Source organism: Coregonus clupeaformis, chromosome 6 (assembly GCF_020615455.1).
Source record: "Coregonus clupeaformis isolate EN_2021a chromosome 6, ASM2061545v1, whole genome shotgun sequence".
NCBI classification, from domain to species: domain Eukaryota; kingdom Metazoa; phylum Chordata; class Actinopteri; order Salmoniformes; family Salmonidae; genus Coregonus; species Coregonus clupeaformis.
Window position 1 is genome coordinate 37,919,417 of NC_059197.1, and position 21,083 is coordinate 37,940,499.

Consider the following 21,083-nt stretch of genomic DNA (forward strand, 5'->3'; position numbering starts at 1 on the left):
GAAACTGATGGTTAACGATGCTCAGAAAGGAACTGGACCTTGTAGCCAAGCAAAAAAAAACGAATAACATTTGACTGTTGTAGTCTTATTTTTTTGCTAACTGGGTCTTGTCCTTCATGAATTTTGTCCTGACAGAAGGACGTCCTTACCCTCCTCAATGGGGACGGATGTTTTGAAAAATGTCCAATAGATTTTCGTTTTCTGTTGCAAAACGTTTAGCTTCAAAGTGCCATACTGAACACGACCATTGAGAACCACTGAGCTGATGTGTTCCTAATTTTCACTCACCACTCTTTATGTTGTTTAAATCGTCTTCAGTTCCTAGCGTTTACCACCAGGAGGGGCTAGAGACCACATATTGAGGTCGAGTTCTTTAATGTACTCATGATATCCTTGCTGTGTGTAAGCAAGTTTGGCGCAACTGGTATGAGAATGAGGTTGAGATAATAAGTAGAGTAGAGACATTTTGTTTGATTTCAAAAGAATGCCAAAGGAAGAGGTCCTAGGAGTCCATAGCAGCTGTAATGTAGGCCTAATAGGTATCTCTTAAACAGCGGTAGGCTAACAATTACCTTGTATCCCCTTTCAGTTAACCAGACACTTCTAAGGGCCCATTGATAAATACTTTGTCCTCCTTTGTTTGTTATGCTTCCCTCCATGAATAATAGATTTCCATTCAGGCTCTGTGTCACATCACCAGTCCACTTAGGGACCAGCTGGCTCTCTCATTATTATTATTAGTAATTTAGCAGACGCTCTTATGCAGAGCGATTTACAGGAGCAATTAGGGTTAAGTGCCTTGCTCAAGAGCACATCGACAGATTTTTCATCTAGTCAGCTCGGGGATTAGAACCAGCAACCGTTCGGTTACTAGGCTCAACGCTCTTAACCACTAAGCTACCTGCCGCCTCTCATGTCACTGTTGGTGTGTGTGTTGGTGCTCGCATGTGCACATGTACACTACCGTTCAAAAGTTTAGGGTCACTTAGAAATATCCTTGTTTTCAAAAGAAAATCATTTTATTTGTCCATTTAAAATAACATCAAATTGATCAGAAATACAGTGTAGACATTGTTAATGTGGAAATGGCTATTGTAGCTGGAAACGACTGATTTTTAATGGAATATCTATGTAGGCGTACAGAGGCCCATTATCAGCAACCATCAGTCCTGTGTTCCAATGGCACGTTGTGTTTGCTAATCCAGGTTTATCATTTTAAAAGGCTAATTGATCATTAAAAAACCCTTTTATGTTAGCACAGCTGAAAACTGTTGTGCTGATTAAAGAAGCAATAAAACTGGCCTTGAGACTAGTTGAGTATCTGGAGCATCAGCAATTGTGGGTTCGATTACAGGCTCAAAATGTCCAGAAACAAATAACTTTCTTCTGAAACTTGTCAGTCTATTCTTGTTCTGAGAAATGAAGGCTATTCTATGCGAGAAATTGCCAAGAAACTGAAGATCTCGTAAAACGCTGTGTACTACTCCCTTCACAGAACAGCGCAAACTGGCTCTAACCAGAATAGAAAGAGGAGTGGGAGGCCCAAGTGCACAACTGAGCAAGAGGACAAATACATTAGAGTGTCTAGTTTGAGAAACAGACGTCTCACAGGTCCTCAACTGGCAGCTTCATTAAATAGTGCCCGCAAAACACCAGTCTCAACGTCAACAGAGAAGAGGCGACTCCGGGATGCTGACCTTCTAGGCAGAGTTGCAAAGAAAAAGCCAATATCTCAGACCAATAAAAATAAAATATTAAGATGGGCAAAAGAACACAGAGACTGGAAAGAGGAAGATTGGAAAAAAGTGTTATGGACAGATTAATTTAAGTTTGAGGTGTTCGGATCACAAAGAAGAACATTTGTGAGACGCAGACCAAATGAAAAGATGCTGGAGGAGTCCTTGATGCTATCTGTCAAGCATGGTGGAGGCAATGTGATGGTCTGGGGGTGCTTTGGTGGTGGTAAAGTGGGAGATTTGTACAGGGTAAAAGGGATCTTGAAGAAGGAAGGCTATCACTCCATTTTGCAACGCCATGCCATACCCTGTGGACGGCGCTTGATTGGAGCCAATTTCCTCCTACAACAGGACAATGACCCAAAGCACAGCTCCAAACTGTGCAATAACTATTTAGGGAAGAAGCGGTCAGCTGGTATTCTGTCTATAATGTAGTGGCCAGCACAGTCACCTGATCTCAACCCTATTGAGCTGTTGTGGGAGCAGCTTGACCGTATGGTACGTAAGAAGTGCCCATCAAGCCAATCCAATTTGTGGGAGGTGCTTCAGGAAGCATGGGGTGAAATCTCTTCAGATTACCTCAACAAATTGACAACTAGAATGCCAAAGGTCTGCAAGGCTGTAATTGCTGCAAATGGAGGATTCTTTGACGAAAGCAAAGTTTAAAGGACACAATTACTATTTCAATTAAAAATAATTATTTCTAACCTTGTCAATGACTACATTTCCTATGCATTTTGCTATATTTCCTATTCAAACTCATTTCATGTATGTTTTCATGTAAAACAAGGACATTTCTAAGTGACCCCAAACTTTTGAACGGTAGTGTACGTGTGTTTTTATTTTGTGTTTTATTTGTTAAATTTTTTTTAGGGGGTAGATCAGCTTTAATATTGCAGATAGATTGTAACTTCCATCAATGTAATTGTCTGCATCACATCCAATCCCCATATGTTTTCTTTTCTTCTCGCATATATATATATATATATATATACAGTGAGGGAAAAAAGTATTTGATCCCCTGCTGATTTTGTACGTTTGCCCACTGACAAAGACATGATCAGTCTATAATTTTAATGGTAGGTTTATTTGAACAGTGAGAGATAGAATAACAACAAAAAAATCCAGAAAAACGCATGTCAAAAATGTTATTAATTGATTTGCATTTTAATGAGGGAAATAAGTATTTGACCCCCTCTCAATCAGAAAGATTTCTGGCTCCCAGGTGTCTTTTATACATGTAACGAGCTGAGATTAGGAGCACACTCATAAAGGGAGTGCTCCTAATCTCACCTTGTTACCTGTATAAAAGACACCTGTCCACAGAAACAATCAATCAATCAGATTCCAAACTCCACCATGGCCAAGACCAAAGAGGTCTCCAAGGATGTCAGGGACAAGATTGTAGACCTACACAAGGCTTGAATGGGCTACAAGACCACCGCCAAGCAACTTGGTAAGGTGACAACAGTTGATGCGATTATTCGCAAATGGAAGAAACACAAAATAACTGTCAATCTCCCTCGGCCTGGGACTCCATGCAAGATCTCACCTCGTGGAGTTGCAATGATCATGAGAATGGTGAGGAATCAGCCCAGAACTAAACGGGAGGATCTTGTCAATGATCTCAAGGCAGCTAGGACCATAGTCACCAAGAAAACAATTGATAATACACTACGCCGTGAAGGACTGAAATCCTGCAGCGCCCGCAAGGTCCCCCTGCTCAAGAAAGCAAGTATATACAGGCCCGTCTGAAGTTTGCCAATGAACATCTGAATGATTCAGAGGAGAACTGGGTGAAAGTGTTGTGGTCAGATGAGACCAAAATGGAGCTCTTTGCCATCAACTCAACTCGCTGTGTTTGGAGGAGGAGGAATGCTGCCTATGACCCCAAGAACACCATCCCCACCGTCAAACATGGAGGTGGAAACATTATGCTTTGGGGGTGTTTTTCTGCTAAGGGGACAGGACAACTTCACCGCATCAAAGGGACGATGGACAGGGCTATGTACCGTCAAATCTTGGGTGAGAACCTCCTTCCCTCAGCCAGGGCATTGAAAATGGGTCGTGGATGGGTATTCCAGCATGACCCAAAACACACAGCCAAGGCAACAAAGTAGTGGCTCAAGAAGAAGCACATTAAGGTCCTTGAGTGGCCTAGCCAGTCTCCAGACCTTAATCCCATAGAACATCTGTGGAGGGAGCTGAAGGTTCGAGTTGCCAAACGTCAGCCTCGAAACCTTAATGACTTGGAGAAGATCTGCAAAGAGGAGTGGGACAAAATCCCTCCTGAGATGTGTGCAAACCTGGTGGCCAACTACAACAAACGTCTGACCTCTGTGATTGCCAACAAGGGTTTTGCCACCAAGTACTAAATCATGTTTTGCAGAGGGGTCAAATACTTATTTCCCTCATTAAAATGCAAATCAATTTATAACATTTTTGACATGCATTTTTCTGGATTTGTTTGTTGTTATTCTGTCTCTCACTGTTCAAATAAACCTACCATTAAAAATATAGACTGCTCATGTCTTTGTCAGTGGGCAAACGTACAAAATCAGCAGGGGATCAAATATTTTTTTCCCTCACTGTATATATATATACATACATATATACACATACATATACATTTCCTTTTTAAAAATATATTTCCCTTTATTACTTTCCAACCCCACCACCCCTTCCCTAATTGGAGTAAACTAGTGATCAACAATGCTTAGGCCTCTACTTCCAGCTTATACATACTATATACATTTTATGGACACAGTCAATTTTACAATAATTCTATTTGTACGTGAGTGTTACATGTGAAGGTTTGTTTGCTTTTTTGCGTAGCGCTGCATACCTTTTTTGTGTGTCCGCTAGTGTGCATGTTTAGTGTCTTACAATGCACACATTATTTATGCTTATATACAATAGGCCTATGGTTTGTATTTGACCCTTTAATGTTGTCAAAGCTCAAGGTTTTCCCTCTAGTTGACTATCCAGTTGAGGCTATATCAATGCTATCAGAATATGAACGTTCAAAGTCTCCTATTAGGATCCAGTTTGGTCTCTCCCCCCAGTCATGACGCCAGGCAGGCAGAGACAGCCATGTAACAACTCTGGGTGGGTATTGTGTATTATTGATGACTAGTGCAGGAGCTCTATGCCCTCTGTGCATTAATATTTAATGTGCAGACAGACTGCTCTTAAAGATGATGAAGAGATGAGGGGTATTAATTGTAGAGTCTGTTGAGGCCCTCTGGAGCCGGTGAGTCCTGTGTGTGTGTGGTGTGTGTGTGTGTGAGACAGAGGATGGGTCGTCTCAAGGCGCCCCCTCTCTTCAGTGTGTCTGGGTGATGCCTATCAGAGAGGCAGCAGTATGAAAGACAGAAGCCACATTCACACAGTCACACAGTACTAAGATCACACAGCAAGGCCGCAGAGGCGTCGTCCTTCCCTCTCGGTTCTGTCTGTCGCCCTCTGACAGATGCACACACTCCTGGTAGACACACTGTGAATGTGCATACGCACACAGAACATACAGTACAACTCAAGAACACACAGTTAAAGGTACTCTCTCTCACGCATGCATGCACACAGGCGTGCATGTGTGTGTGTGTGTGGCCATGCACACACACTCATGCAGACATTACACACTCAGACATGTCCCAGAGCCCTCCTGGAGCTGTGGTTTTGTAGCACTTGAGCCTCAACAGCCCCCCAGTTAATGCCCATTAAAACAACAGTACCCCTCTGCCCGCGCCTCGCAGTCTGGCCGCACCGCAAGAGGAAAGGGCCAAAACACACTGGGGGGTTGAAGGGTTGGGAAGAGAAGGTGGAGAGGTGGGTTTATTAAAAATTGGGGTTTGAAGAGGTGAAAAGATCAAAGGGAAACGCAAGATGCTTTTAAAGCAGATTGAGATAAGGGCCATTAGGGGTGATGTCACATAGCTGTATGTGTGAAGACACATCCGCGCTGGCGCCTGAAGGAGGCTGGGAGCTGAGGATGGGGCTGGGGGCACACTCAAACACACGTCCGCCCTGCTATCTCCCAGCCACACTCCGAGATTATTACTCAGCGTAAGGTGTGCTGTCATCTCTACAGGGTGTCTGTGTCTCTCCTCTATCTCTGTGTTTATGGGTCACCTTGCTCAGACGGGCACATATCCATCTTTACTGTTCCAGCTGAGATTATGTTTTATATGGCCTTTTACAGTGGAAACTTGAGGTGCGCTGCTGCTGCTGTAGGCTAAATGTTTCACTACGCTACAGCTTTGAGGAGGCAAAGCTTTAAAGGGGATTTCCACTCAAACTATCTTTCTGCATTTCTTTCATTAGTCCACTATTGATATAGTCCCAACATGTTTTGCATGTCAGCAGTCAAGTTTTGAAGATATTGGACTTTCAAGAAGCAAAGTGTCACCGACCACATCATCATGATGATGTGTTTTGCAGTGGAGCTCCCTTTTAAGACACCTGTCTATGCTCACTAACAGCTTACCCTTCTGGAGAGATTGACACCAAGAAGATACCAAGACGATCTTCAATGCTTAACTTTGAAAGCCCAAGCTTCACTCTCGAGGTGTGGACACCAGGGGAGGGGTTGGGATGGCAGGTGGTGCGGGAGCCACTTGGTTGGCACCGCCCTTGGCGTGATGGTCGCTGTCATATGTAAACGGAATAATTCAAGATTGCAACACATCTCCCGTTCTCTCAGCCACCAAGCACCGAAGCAGCAGGCAGGTCTGCATGTTTCAGTAATGCTACTGTCGCCCAAGACCCCTTCCATAATTTACCAGGCACTACAAGAACAGTGACGTGTGGCAACACAGCCCACCGATACCAGGGATGAGGGGAAGGACATAAAGAGAAAGTGGATAGGAGGAGGAGGAGAGGAAAGAGGTGAAAGATAGAGATTGTGGGGGCATGGAGGGAGGGATGGAAGACGTGCGAAAGAGAGAGGTGTACAGTCGTGGTCAAAAGTTTTGCGCAAATACTAATTTTCACAAAGTCTGCTGCTTCAGTTTTGATGATGGTAATTTGCATATACTCCAGAATGTCATTAAGAGTGATCAGATGAATTGCAATTAATTGCAAAGTCCCTCTTTGCCATGAAAATGAACTTAATCCCCCAAAAAAACATTTCCACTGCATTTCAGCCCTGCCACAAAAGGACCAGCTGCCATTATGTCAGTGATTCTCTCGTTAACACAGGTGAGAGTGTTGACGAGGACAAGGCTGGAGATCACTCTGTCATGCTGATTGAGTTAGAATAACAGACTGGAAGCTTTAAAAGGAAGGTGGTGCTTGAAATCATTGTTATTCCTCTGTTAACCATGGTTACCTGCAAGGAAACACGTGCCATCATCATTGCTTTGCACAAAAAGGGCTTCACAGGCAAGGATATTGCTGCTAGTAAGATTGCACATAAATCAACCATTTATCGGATCATTAACAACTTCAAGGAGAGAGATTCAATTGTTGTGAAGAAGGCGTCAGGGCGCGCAAGAAAGTCCAGCAAGCACCAGGACCGTCTCCTAAAGTTGATTCAGCTGCGGGATCAGGGCACCACCAGTGCAGAGCTTGCTCAGGAATGGCAGCAGGCAGGTGTGAGTGCATCTGCACGCACACTGAGGCGAAGGCTTTTGGAGGATGGCCTGGTGTCAAGAAGGGCAGCAAAGAAGCCACTTCTCTCCAGGAAAAACATCAGGGACAGACTGATATTCTGCAAAAGGTACAGGGATTGGACTGCTGAGGACTGGTATAAAGTCATTTTCTCTGATGAATCCCCTTTCCGATTGTTTGGGGCATCCGGAAAACACCTTGTCCGGAGAAGACAAGGTGAGCGCTACCATCAGTCCTGTGTCATGCCAACAGTAAAGCATCCTGAGACCATTCATGTGTGGGGTTGCTTCTCAGCCAAGGGAGTGGGCTCACTCACAATTTTGCCTAAGAACACAGCCATGAATAAAGAATGGTACCAACACATCCTCCGAGAGCAACTTCTCCCAACCATCCAAGAACAGTTTGGTGACGACCAATGCCTTTTCCAGCATGATAGAGCACCTTGCCATAAGGCAAAAGTGATAACTAAGTGGCTCGGGGAACAAAACATCGACATTTTGGGTCCATGGCCAGGAAACTCCCCAGACCTTAATCCCATTGAGAACATAAATAAAAACCCACAATTCTGACAAACTCCAAGCATTGATTATGCAAGAATGGGCTGCCATCAGTTAGGATGTGGCCCAGAAGTTAATTGACAGCATGCCAGGGCGGAATGCAGAGGTCTTGAAAAAGAAGGGTCAACACTGCAAATATTGACTCTTTGCATAAACTTAATGTAATTGTCAATAAAAGCCTTTGACACTTATGGAATGCTTGTAATTATACTTCAGTGTACCATAGTAACATCTGACAAAAATATCTCATAACACTGAAGCAGCAAACTTTGTGAAGACCAATACTTGTGTCATTCTCAAAACTTTTGACCACGACTGTACAGTTCAGTGCCTAAGAGTGGCACTCGTCCCTCCAGAGCACTCAAAGCAGAGATCCGGCCCACTCTACCAAGTTATTTGTGGCCAGAAGCTGAGCGATGCACACACACACACACACACACACACACACACACACACCATACCCAGAAGTCACCATGAATTATTTACTGTTAGTTGTGCCTGTTGCTTACTCTGAGACTGGGTAAATACTGCAATCCTCCTCATTCCATGTTGTTACCTAGACAGACAGGTTCTGAGGGCTGCTGTGGAACCTTATGGCGTGCCTTGTAGAATGAGGGGCCATGCTAGCACTGGCCTGCTGGAGATCCAGTGATTGTGGACTACACATTGCCACTAGGGGCGGGGGTTTGATTCCCACATTTGCCACCTTCAGTTTGTTTCCTTCTCATCTATTTCATTCATATTTGTCAAAATGAAGTACACAACCGGTAAATTCAAAAGGAGCCATTTTACTCTACAATGTCTGTGTGTGGTGGTTTGCCCTTTGTGGGAGTGCACTCGGTCGTTCCTGTCATGTTTGTGCACCTGGGTGCCAGCCGAGTGTGCAGATTGACATTTACTGTAGCGCTTCAGCAGACCCTGTGCATACACCACCTACCCGTCAGATAATGCCCTTAAATTAGTCATGAAGGCCAAGTTACACACACCAACGGCATCCTTCCAGTCATACTCTGTGTAGACTTTGGTGTTCACCAATCGCTTGTGCATAATATGCCATTTAGCAGACGCTTTTATCCAAAGCGACTTACAGTCATGTGTGCATACATTTTTACGTATGGGTGGTCCCGGGGATTGAACCCACTACCCTGGCGTTACAAGCACCATGCTCTACCAATTGAGCTACAGAGGACCACATAGTTCTTGCAAGATTACATTAGCTGTCATTAGTTTGGTCAGATCAGTTAGAGGTCAAGTTGAGCTGTCTGGCAGAGGAGACGAGCCTTGATGAATAGCTAGGTGACTGTCATTTGTCTGCCTGCCTCTCCATAGAGTAGTATAGCACAGTCTCCTCTCCTAGACCTAGCCAGCCCTCCTCCTCGTCTCCTCTCCTAGACCTAGCCAGCCCTCCTCCTCGTCTCCTCTCCTAGACCTAGCCAGCCCTCCTCCTCCTCTCCTCTCCTAGACATAGCCAGCCCTCCTCCTCGTCTCCTCTCCTAGACCTAGCCAGCCCTCCTCCTCGTCTCCTCTCCTAGACCTAGCCAGCCCTCCTCCTCGTCTCCTCTCCTAGACCTAGCCAGCCCTCCTCCTCGTCTCCTCTCCTAGACCTAGCCAGCCCTCCTCCTCGTCTCCTCTCCTAGACCTAGCCAGCCCTCCTCCTCGTCTCCTCTCCTAGACCTAGCCAGCCCTCCTCCTCGTCTCCTCTCCTAGACCTAGACAGCCCTCCTCCTCGTCTCGTCTCCTCTCCAACCCTAGCCAGTCCTCCACCTCGTCTCCTCTCCTAGACCTAGCCAGCCCTCCTCCTCGTCTCCTCTCCTAGACCTAGCCAGTCCTCCACCTCGTCTCCTCGTCTCCAGTGTCCGGGCTGCAGCGTGAAGTCACAAGCACTGCTTGTCGGCTACTGCGTAGCAACCTAGCAGTACCAAAAGCCCTGGTCTGCCCTAGAAACCCTATGTAAGTTACGATCGCCAGAACGGCCAACATCTTTAATTTTTACGGTCGTTTTGGGCTTTAAAATTAGTTTATTATGATCAAATTCGATCCCCACAGTGAATTATTTTAAAGTTCACCACAAATCGAGATATTTAATTAAATCTGCACTAGGCAGAAATCGCTCCTCCATTTCCTAATTGCAAAAATTCTAATAGTTAGCCTAATTTCAGTTTGTGACAAAACTAGCAAGTATAGTGTAGAGAATCATTCTACCGTCTAAACCGCTGTGAAATACGTTTTCCAAAACCCAAAATATTGTATTTTCAGCTGTTTGAAGCTGGTGTACAAAACTGAAAGTAAAAGATGCAAAAACAAAGCTTCAGTTCGGGAAACTTAGAAATAACGCAGATAGAACAGATCTGCCGCTTCTTAGACTTGCTTTCAATGAGAATGACAGATCAATAACTCACATTTCTATGTGAATTTGGTCGGATCACCCAAAAAGTTACATATTGCAGCTTTAATTAAATGGGGATCCATTCTGACTACTACATTTGTCGTCACACAGGACCACGTGCTGACACAGGCAGGCTACGAGGAGGCTCCCGGTTGACTCTCTCAAGCAGGATGAAAACGACAACATTGACTATGATCCTTTGCTTGTTGTGGCCTCTTTCACCATGATCCTTAATGATTTTTTTGGTGCCATTCAAACCACTGAGGAACAGTGAGGGAAAAAAGTATTTGATCCCCTGCTGATTTTGTACATTTGCCCACTGACAAAGAAATGACCAGTCTATAATTTTAATGGTAGGTTTATTTGAACAGTGAGAGACAGAATAACAACAAAAAAATCCAGAAAAATGCATGTCAAAAATGTTATAAATTGATTAGCATTTTAATGAGGGAAATAAGTATTTGACCCCTCTGAAAACATTACTTAGTACTTGGTGGCAAAACCCTTGTTGACAATCACAGAGGTCAGACGTTTCTTGTAGTTGGCCACCAGGTTTGCACACATCTCAGTAGGGATTTTGTCCCACTCCTCTTTGCAGATCTTCTCCAAGTCATTAAGGTTTCAAGGCTGACGTTTGGCAACTCGAACCTTCAGCTCCCTCCACAGATTTTCGATGGGATTAAGGTCTGGAGACTGGCTAGCCCACTCCAGGACCTTAATGTGCTTCTTCTTGAGCCACTCCTTTGTTGCCTTGGCCGTGTGTTTTGGGTCATAGTCATGCTTTAATACCCACCCACAACCCATTTTCAATGCCCTGGCTGAGGGAAGGAGGTTCTCACCCAAGATTTGACGGTACATGGCCCCGTCCATCGTCCCTTTGATGCGGTGAAGTTGTCCTGTCCCCTTAGCAGAAAAACACCCCCAAAGCATAATGTTTCCACCTCCATGTTTGACGGTGGGGATGGTGTTCTTGGGGTCATAGGCAGCACTCCTCCTCCTCCAAACACAGCGAGTTGAGTTGATGCCAAAGAGCTCCATTTTGGTCTCATCTGACTACAACACTTTCACCCAGTTCTCCTCTGAATCATTCAGATGTTCATTGGCAAACTTCAGATGGGGATGTATATGTGCTTTCTTGAGCAGGGGGACCTTGCGAGCGCTGCAGGATTTCAGTCCTTCACGGCGTACTGTGTTACCAATTGTTTTCTTGGTGACTATGGTCCTAGCTGCCTTGAGATCATTGACAAGATCCTCCCGTGTAGTTCTGGGCTGATTCCTCACCGTTCTCATGATCATTGCAACTCCACGAGGTGAGATCTTGCATGGAGCCCCAGGCCGAGGGAGATTGACAGTACTTTTGTGTTTCTTCCAACTGTTGTCAACTTCTCACCAAGCTGCTTGGCGATGGTCTTGTAGCCCATTCCAGCCTTGTGTAGGTCTACAATCTTGTCCCTGACATCCTTGGAGAGCTCTTTGGTCTTGGCCATGGTGGAGAGTTTGGAATCTGATTGATTGATTGCTTCTGTGGACAGGTGTCTTTTATACAGGTAACAAGCTGAGATTAGGAGCACTCCCTTTAAGAGTGTGCTCCTAATCTCAGCTCGTTACCTGTATAAAAGACACCTGGGAGCCAGAAATCTTTCTGATTGAGAGGGGGTCAAATACTTATTTCCCTCATTAAAATGCAAATAAATGTATAAAATTTTTGACATGCGTATTTCTGATTTTTTTTGTTGGTATTCTGTCTCTCACTGTTCAAATAAACCTACCATTAAAATTATAGACTGATCATTTCTTCGTCAGTGGGCAAATGTACAAAATCAGCAGGGGATCAAATACTTTTTTCCCTCACTGTATAAGATTCAGCCCCATTCAGCAATATGGCACAATTCAGGAGTTTGCATAGGAATACTTGGATGAAGTCAGCGCTATCACTATCTACTGATTTGAATGTTTATGCTCCCTGCCTATTCTCTGCCCTGCCTCGCCTCGTCACCTTTGAACCCGGCTCTACTCAGTCAAGATTAAGGAAAATGTGCTTGTAATTAAATGGCAGCATCAGTCAGAGCAACGAGACACAGAGGGTTCATCCTAAATCGCACACTATTCCCTTTAAAGTACACTACTTTATGGCCATGGTCAAAAGCACTGCACTATATATGGAGTAGGGTGCTATTTGAGACGCAGCCAGAGTGACGTTTACTCTTAGTGTCTGAGAGATAAAAGCATTAGGGACCATTACCCTGGCCCCTGCTGCAAGCCAAGTGGCTCCTGCTGGAGTGGCTCTGACTGGATTGTATTTTGCCCCCCGCTTTTATAAGGGTTTTACAAATTACAGCTCAGGGAATATAAACGACAAGCTCTGCACAAGGACTGTTTGTGCTGCTCAAGTGCATGTGTCCCTTCTGTGTCTCAAATGGCACCCTACTCCCTATATAGTCCACTACTTTTGACCATGTCCCATAGGAGGGCCTAAAGGGCTCTGGTCAAAAGTAGTGCACTATTTAGGGAATAGGGTGCTATTTGTGTCTTACCCTCTGTGTTTTAAGAGCCCTGGCTGGCATTTTATTATCGGGTTACGTTTCCCTTATTATCAGGTTACTCGCTCTTCCCTGGCAGAAGTTTACTTTGGCTGCATAAAGGACAATCTCAACAATCCAAGATGCTGACTACAGTGACCCAGACCATCAATTAGATCAGCGAGAGAGTGAGCTTTGCATGTCGAGAGAGTGAGCTTCCTCTTCCCTTCCTCCTTGAATCGGCCTCTCCTCTGGTCTTCCTCAAGTGCAGCGTGGCAGATAATGGCTGTTTTGTTTCACATCCTAAAATACATAACATGAATAATTCACCCATTGTCAGTCAGGATTGGATCGGAAAGCAATTGTTGGGACAAACAGTTTTGTGGAGGAGTCGTCGTGGTGGTTGACGAATGAAGCAGCAAAAAGACCAGCGGGGGGTCCTTGTCGATGTAACGCTGCGGCTTTTGTATAATAATAATAATAATAATATGCCATTTAGCAGACGCTTTTATCCAAAGCGACTTACAGTCATGCGTGCATACATGTTTTTTTTTTTTTGTGTATGGGTGGTCCCGGGGAGACTTTTGTAAAAGTGTCATGTTTTTTATTAATGCAAAATGTCCTGTTTCCCGGCCCTCCAGGTTGTTTTGTGGCGTAGAGCGAGGCGACCTGATGAAATACGCCTCTGGCAGGCTGTAGCTAGTCAGTCACCTGCCAGGAACTAGAGGAACTATCCATCCATCCACACTCTTGTAATGTTTCATATCCCTATCTGCCATTTTCTCACTGTGTTAGAGTAACCGACTAACTGACAAAAAAAACACACTAAAAACTTTTTTGCCCAAACTATGTACTGCCTGGAGGCTTTTTGGGTGTCCTCTCTGAGTAGGCCGCTGTTCTCTGACAGTAAACGGCACATATTTACACTTAATGGGACAGGGGGATAACAGGGCCCATACAAACACCCCCTCTTCCCTTTCAGCTCTCTTTAGCTATCTCTCTCTTTCTTTGAATTTCTCTCCCTCTCTTTCGGTCAATCTCTATCTGTCCTGGTCTCTCTCTGTATCTCACTTAACATGGGCCAACAAGGCCTGTATGAAAACCCCTTCCTCCGTTTCGACCTTCTCACTGATACCCTGCTCCTGGCTGTGGCCTACTTCTCCCAAACCCAGCCCTGTTGCTCTGTTCTGAGAAGTTTTTCTGCTGACTACAAGACAAGAAGAACTTCTACTTGACCCTTTGAACACATTTCCAAACCAATGAAGATGCTCTGATTGTGAAGCCATGCGAATAATCCGCTACGGTGGAGACATGACTGGATCTCTGCTAGGAGCTGACGAGGAGAGGGCTTTTAGATCAATGTTCCTCCCTGGAGAGATCGTGACTTTTTGCACTAGCAGCAACAGTGATTTTATTATGGATGGAAGGGGAGGGTGGAACTGAGCCATGGGAGGGCAAAATCGGGAGAAAGACAGGCTGCGGGGAGGAGGAGCTTCCAGTGCCATCATGCTGTGAACCTTATTTCAGACTTTAATAGACACACACACCTGCAGTGTCTGGATGCCAAGCTATCAGGACAGTGTACTGGACTGTGTAGCCCTGAAAGGATTCCAGGTGCACCCACTAACTCTGAAAACACTTTAGAGTTCTAGAAAGGAACCTGGAACCCTATTTTTCTATATGTCCTGTGAGAGGAGAGATTGCTGCTTTTGGCTGGTAGACAAACCTCAGTATTTATGCTGCTATGTGAAAGGTTTTCTCAGGGGGCTCTACTGTGGCCCTAGTTTTTCTCTTGTTTACTGTAGTCTCAACTCCTGCTCTGTTGCTTCATTAGGTCATTAAGACTCATGTGAAGAATAGCTTCTATCCCATAGTGGTGCCAAGCCTGATTCATGTTGGCACCAATTGATAGTTATTTATTTATTTGAAGGCTATGTAGTTTTGAAAATTATGCAATTTCTACCAGCTTCCTGCCAAACAGTAAACAAATGAAGAAATGTTAACAAAAATATGAATTGAAAAATAGGTGAACAAATCACACTGTTTATTATTATTGTTGATGCATGCATGAAGCTCTGATCTGTTTGCTGGTGTTCTGTTTCCTTAGATGCTGGACAAGCTGCGTGACCGCTGGACCAACACAGGGCTGTGGGAGAAGCTGGAGGAGAGGAAGACTGGGATCACAGAGCCTAGAGGAGGAGGGAAGGGAGACTTGGATGAGCTGCTGCAGATGTACTACACTGCCATCAGAATCAGTGGAGAGTTTGCAGGGGAAGGAGGTGAGACTGGGCTGTCTGTCTTTCTCTCTCACTATCTCCTTCTTCTTCTCTCTGTGTCTCTATCTTTGTCTGTCTGTCTCTCTGTCTATCTCTTGTGCAAGGGATTAGTGCGCACCAATTGGTTGATTGATCATTGATTAGCTGTGTACAAAGAAGGAAGAATCAAGTTATAAATGTGGAAGAATTCTAGTCATATCTGTTTAGGACGGATGACTGGGTTGATGTTGGTGTTGTTTCTGCCCCCCCAGATGGAGCTCTGCTGATGGCTGTGTGTAGAGGGAAGGTGAGTGATGGACTGGACTTCACAGACGACAACGCCAGAGCAGTGGTCACCATCAGCATCCCCTTCCCCAACATCAAGTACCTGCAGGTAAGAACCAGAGGAAGAGGTGGAGACAACGTCTTGGTGGTGAGCCCCATCAGGTCTGTTTCACAGCAGAGGACCCAGAGAGAGAGAGAGAAAGACCCCTGTTTACCGTTGTGTCCAGCCAGTCACATACAGGTGGAAATACCACCTCTCTAGCAGCCTCCTGCAGACTAGACTTTGCACTTCACAGAATCTACTGGGTACACATTTTCCTACAGACCTCCAGTGCCAACAATAAAAAAGTTATTTTCTGGACACACACACAAACAAAAGTGCATCCTCCATCCTCCTCTTTTTTGGTGATCTATAACATAATCCCAAAGTGATTGTTCTGTGTCTGTCCTGTCCTTAGCAGATAGAGCTGACCTTTGTTTCTACCTTGGTCCTCCACTCTCCCTCCTCTCTTCCTCCCTCCCTCCCTCCATCCCTCCCCTCCTCCCTCCCTGTCTTCTTCCCTCCATCTTTCCTTACCTTATTGTCATTGCCCAGTGTTGCCTAATAAATCCAACTGTGATACCAGCTTTCTGGGTACACAGTCTGAAATAAAGCACTGCAAACACTTGGAAAGTTTCCTTACAAGCCAGAATGTTGAATAATATAACATTTGAACTTACTCTACTGGTTGTCTGAGCGGTTGGTCTTTCGGGTCGACAAAATATCCACAGGAATGTATTATTAAACCGACTTTTCAAAACGATGGTACTGCCGTGGAGATTTCTATCACCTTGTACATGCACATAACCATGTAAACCCCTGTAAGACTTTGGTTAGTATGCATGCTTCGCGTGCGTGTACTTACTTTATTGTGCGCGTGCCTTAGGTGATGAGCAACTCGTGATAGCCACACATAGAGAGACACGGGTTAATAACACTTTTCTGTGGATATTTTGTCTCATATTTCCACCCAAATAAGGACGAAATCAGAAGACAACAGGTAGAGTAAGTTCAAATTAAGTTTGTGATGAGCAGGTCAGGGTATTTAGCTTTATCATGTAGCCCGCTGGCAGCTTCTTTTTTGAGTAGCCTTGGAGGGACGGGAGATAAGTAGGCTAGATATGACCGACGACTAGAAAGGGAGAGAGCGCTATGGGCTCCTGAGGGATACACCAAAGTCCCCTTGTCCTTCTCATGCTGAGAAACCAGTTCACCCAACAGCACAGCAGATCTTTTCTGAAAAGTTATCTCTTTCCTGTCCTCTACTGAGTAAATGGGGTAAATGGCAGGCCTCATGTCAGCTGCCCCAGCCCCAGAGGAGCCCTGAGGGGGTGTAAAGGTCTCTCTCTTGCTCTCTTTTTTCTTTCTTTCCTTATTTCCTTATTTCCTTATTTAGTTCTTCTCTTCCTAGTGTGTCAGCTGCCTGCCCTGGCCCCAGAGGAGCCCTGAGGGGGTGGTAAGGTCTGCTAGCTGACCCCCATTACCAGAAGAGGGGACAGGACATGACGCTAATGACTGTCAGGGCCAGATCACTGTGACTGATTGTCCCCACGGCCCCTCTGACAGCTACGCTAAAACAACCCAGCAGGCACCGGGCAGGCAAGAAGCCACAGGTACACAGCAACACAACGCTGCCCTGGCTGTGACAGGGATCTTATAGAGGAGTCGGATACGCACCCACATGCACGCATGCTCATATCACACATGTGGTCCTCTGTAGCTCAATTGGTAGAGCATGGCGCTTGTAACGCCAGGGTAGTGGGTTCGATCCCCACAACCACCCATACGTAAAAATGTATGCACACATGACTGTAAGTCGCTTAGGATAAAAGAGTCTGCTAAATGGCATATTATTATTATTTATTACATGTAGTGCACACTTTGTCTCTCACAACTACACTCCTACTACACTCAAATGGTCTAGCTCTAATGCCCAGAGCCACAAAAGTACATATATTCTTACTCTCCCACCTGTTTAACATTTATGCCTTTACGGAAGCGCATATAGATATTCCTTTCTCAGCACATGTTAACTTGGACTCACTCACCCTGTCCCACATTTCAAATATGCACCCCCTATAGCTTGTGTAGACACCTCATGTAGTATGACGCCTACCTTCGTGTCTAGACTGCTTTTCCCAGACCCAACTCTCAGCAAAACTTTTTAAGGTTTTAACCGAAGCACAGAGCAGCGTTGTGTTTACTAGCCTGTTATCGTGTCTGAGGTCAAAGGTGAACTGTAAACAGTCCTCCACACCGAAAGCTCTGCTAAGCTACTATTACATTAAAACTGCATCCCAAATGGCACCCTATTCCCTATTTAGTGCACTACGTTTGACCAGAGCCCTGCACTATATAAGGAATAGGGTGCCATTTGGGACTAACCCAATGTTACATTATACACATGTAGAGTCGTTTTTTCCACAACAGGCATGTCTTACAGTCGTGTGTGAGGGAGAGAAACAATCCTCTTGTTCAACAGGCAATAAAAGGACACTTACAGCTGATACGGCATCTCTGTTTGCTTAATGAGGAGCACAGCAGACATTTTAAGACACCGAACACCATTATATAGAGACCTGGTGTTTCAACTTCATACTTTATGGAGGAGGAGGACCAGACAGTTTAGATCCTATGTTGATGAGTGGGAGACACTTTGGAATTTTGTTGTGGGGGGGGTGGGGGTAGGAGTGTGTGTGTGTGTGCGTGTGTGCGTGCTGGTTAGATGCTTGTGAGTGTGTGTTCACTTCACACAGGGACGAGGCACCCAGCTGTCAGCTCTGCCACATTAGGCAGATGGAGCGCTTGGCAATCTCAATGACAGGCACAAGATGGCTTGGACTGCCGGGGGGGCACACACAAACAGGTCCGCTCAGCTGCAAACCATGCTTGCTGGTCAAATGTATGTTTTTAAGCATGAACAGGTAGCAGTGGGAGGACCGGTCCAAAGCGAGCGAGCGACTAGCGATCTCCTGACATTTTAACTAATCCTTTCTAGCTGGCGGTTTCTTTCACATTTATGAGGAGATTCGCTAGAAGCTAGAATTGGCTTTTCACATATGCATCCTGTCATGTCAGATCTGGTGTTGACACAGGGTGGGATGCTGAAATGGACTCCCATTGGATTTCGATGACATTGGCGGCTCGGGGCTATTGGCCATTTCCGTTCGTTTCATGGTCTCAGAAGCATATGCGTCAACCCCTCTGGTGTTTAACAGACAGGAGGAGACATCTCATCTCACCATACAGCCGCTAGCCTGTGCCTCTTGAGCCCCCATGACATGAGTAGTATACATCTGTCCAGCAAGAAAATGGCATGGCTACTGCTCGTCCATTTTGACATGGTCTAGTGAGGCGTTTTTTTATTTATTTAAAGGAATCTAATTCCTGCTTTTTATTTGGTTCAGACCAAATACGTGTTCTGAGTATGGACGGACTCATCCAGGCCATGTTGACGTCCAGTTGGACGGACTCATCCAGGCCATGTTGACGTCCAGTTATGACACATCTCTCTGCCTAGGACAGAAAGCAGAGAGCGGGGAACAGTGTGTACATGCCTGTGTCCCTGTGTCATTGGGGGTCATGGTGCTCTGGGCTGTGAACACACGGCACCTGCCTGTCAGTCCCCGTTAGAGCCCTGTTCACCGGCATGTCCCATATGTCCCGCCCGTCAGACGCCACATGAACTTTTCACTTGTCAATCCCAAAAGGTTAGCGCTGAAAATCCAGGAGAGATGGATTGATGGATGGATGCAAATTGATGGAGATGGATGCTTTCGAGTCCTTTTTGTGGCGTGGCTTGTTGCTCGTCTTGTGTTGACTGGACCACCTTTTCTGCCCCCCCTACCTCCTGTCTCACCACCTCTTTGCCTTTTTGCTCTATCCCCCCATCTTTCTCAACAGATCTGTCTACTAAACCACCTTCATCACTTGTGTTGACTAGACCCCCTCCTTCCTCCCGTCTCTGCTCTTCTTCACCTCCGCTGTATCCCCCCTTTATTCCCCCTTTCACAACAGATCTGTCTGAGGGGGCATTCTGGGCAGGCAATAACAAACCTCTTCAGGCCCTATGTGTTTTTAACAGGGGGTTGGCGTCTTCCCCTGAGCTCCCCGTCTGCCCCTCACCTTCCCACTCCACAGCCCACATTAATCACATTAGTTCTCAATGGATGTGCCCTTCCTGATGCCTGAAAGGTGCTGGATGGCAGGTCAGAGCACAGGTGATGGCCCACAGCTATAGTTAGCCAATCAGCCGCCTATCAGCCACTGGAGCACATTTGGTGGTTTTGGGGTGTCTGACAGGTAGCGATTGATTTGTCCTTCTCACATCATGTCAAAGATAATGCTCCGGGCTACACAAGATTCATTGAAATGTCATGATTTTGGAAAATCGAGGGCTGCTTCAGTTCAACATTACTTTATTGTTCCCCAAAAAGGACATTTGATTGCAAATATTTTAAATTTTTTATATAGATAGATAGATAGATAGATAGATAGATAGATAGATAGATAGATAGATAGATAGATAGATAGATAGATAGATAGATAGATAGATAGATAGATAGATAGATAGATAGATAGATAGATAGATAGATAGATAGATAGATAGATAGATAGATAGATAGATAGATAGATAGATAGATAGATAGATAGATAGATAGATAGATAGATAGATAGATATACAGTGCATTCATAAAGTATTCAGACCACTTTTTTTCCCTTCACATTTTGTTACGCTACTGCCTTGTTCTAAAATGGATTAAATCGTTTTTTATCCTCATCAATCTACACACAATAACCCATAATGACAAAGCAAAAACATGTTTATAGACATTTCTGCAAATTTATAAAAAATAAAATATCACATTTTCATTTTTACAAACAGACAGATAACAGCAAACAATACAACAATAACACCCCCACCCCCTGAAAGAAGACATGAACAACTAAAACCGAAAAACAACAGCAATGCACTTATTTAAAAAATTGACAGAGTAAAGAATAATCGACACCATGCTTCATTGAAATTTGACAAAAATAGAATATGCTCCATTACAAAATAAGTAGGCTACTATGGATCAGGGTGGATTGCAGACTGCGTGTCATGTTGCCCATCATCACCTGATAGATAAGACAGAAAGGGTTGCCATATCTTATCAAATGTGCTGGATTTGCCAGAGATATTATGACAAATCTTTTCCATATGCAACAGACTAGAGACTTCAGCTAACCAGGTTATAAAAACAGGACAAATGTTTTCTATTATTAATCTTTCAATGTGTTTGTAAGCATACCAGTCCGTCTCGTCTCCCGTTGTCTGTTCTGCTCTGTTTTCAGCTTTGATATGTCTGTGGTGGCAGTGTGGCAGTATAGCAGTGTCCTGATGACCCGTCCTGTGAGGTGTGTCTCCATCTAACATTCCTGCTGTGTGTTTTCAGGTGGAGCTGAAGATGAAGTATAATGACCAGCACTGTAAAGCCAGGGGTCTACTGTCAGGCTCCTGCTGGTATGAGATCCAGGCCCTGGGCAGGGACGGCTCTCTTTGTTTGTGTTCCTGTTTGTTTCTCCATCTTCAACTCAGCCTATCACAGGAGACTTCATCCTAGCTCACAAATCAAGCTCATGATCAGTAAACTGAAAACGTTTTGGAAAAACCAGGAGGTTATTACCTGAACTTGAAAATGTTTTTGCTACC

The 21,083-nt window shown here is 44.9% G+C and overlaps 1 pseudogene; it reads left to right on the forward strand.

Moving 5' to 3' along the window:
* Positions 1–21,083, forward strand: part of LOC121568164 — a 50,388-nt pseudogene that overhangs the window by 19,422 nt on the left and 9,883 nt on the right.